Consider the following 1,574-nt stretch of genomic DNA (forward strand, 5'->3'; position numbering starts at 1 on the left):
GTCCGCCATCTTGAAAATTTTAAAACAGCCAAAGTTATATCTGAACGTAAAATTTTCCGCTTTTTCATTTTCCGGTGTCAAAAAGGGGGGTTTCCATTTTAAAAAAACCACTTCCGGTTGAAGTAACCCACTTTCGGTCAAAATCAAAAGTTGAAAGGTACGCCATTTTGGTTCCCCCTCGAAACCCTACAACTTTTATATGAAACTTTTTTCGATTCCTAGCCACACAAACGAGTTATTGGAGGTGATAGATTCAGATGACTCACCCTGTATATGTATTATTGAATTTATTAATTATACAATATTTATGTATATTTAATAATACATTTTATATGCTGTGTATACGCAATAATATACAGGGTCTCACACTTTCCTCCGGGCATTTTGTGGGGACGTAGAATGGGTTGATATGAACATAAAAGTCCTATACCGTTTTGCGATATTCTCAATAATAAAAATTAATTAAAGAAGATTGGTGAATGATCACGCGCGATATGGTAAATGAGCTGCAGTGACACCATCTGCCGTTGTATACTTATATATTAAGTCAAACTGAACAAAAAAGTCCTCTACCATTTTGCAAATGACCACAGATTTTTAGATATTAATAAAAGAAAATTTGTGCATTGTGGTATACAGTCATGTAACAATTTTCTTTAATTAATATCTAAAAATGTATGTAGTTATTTGCAAAATGGTAGAGGACTTTTTTGTTCAGTTTGATTTAATATATAAGTATACAATGGCAGACGGTGCTATTGCAGCTCACCTCATACGAAGGGAGAGAGTTGTAATTGTACAATTAATTCACATTTTAACTATACCTTTGATTATACAGGGTGTCCAAAAAGTCTGGAAACACCTGAATAATTTCCCAGGTAAATTATTTTTGAAAAATGTTAAGGTCACTCTTGTAGTAACTTTTGACGAGGAATTCAATGGTGACCTTGGATTTGACCTTGACGATGACCTTGAAAGTTATTTCAAGATCAGCTCAATTTTTTTAAATGGAAACCCCCTTTTTTGACGTCGGCAATCGAAAGAGCGGGAAATTTTACGTCCAAAAACATTATAAGGCCATAAATCGTGGTTGACCTTGAAGGTCATTCAAAGGTTATTTAATTTTGAGGACTGGATATCTTCGAAGAACGCAGTTGATGAAAATAGCTTACTTTAGTTATTTTGTTTAATTGCAATTAGTGGTGACCTCAAACTCGACCTTGTTGGTGTCCTTCAAGGTTATTTCAAGGTAAAATTTTTTTTCTAAAAACTCCTCATTTGTCGTCGGCAATTAAAAGAGCGGAAGTTTTCATACTTTTACTTTTAGCGTTACCCAGAAACAACGGCGGGGACGTAGTAAGGACTGTTTCCTTTGGGGTGCTTGCTTAACGTGAGTCCCCTTGCCTCTCACGATGGGGTGCTTTATTATCGTGAGTCCCCTTGCCTCTCACGATGGGGTGCTTTATTATCGTGAGTCTCCTTGCCTCTCACGTTGGGGTGCTTTATTATTGTGAGTCCCCTTGCCTCTCACGTTGGGGTGCTTTATTATCGTGAGTCCCCTTGCCTCTCACGTT

The sequence above is a fragment of the Odontomachus brunneus genome, unplaced genomic scaffold (assembly GCF_010583005.1).
Source record: "Odontomachus brunneus isolate Ranch 3 - 2012 unplaced genomic scaffold, Obru_v1 Obru_scaffold_174, whole genome shotgun sequence".
Lineage (NCBI taxonomy): Eukaryota > Metazoa > Arthropoda > Insecta > Hymenoptera > Formicidae > Odontomachus > Odontomachus brunneus.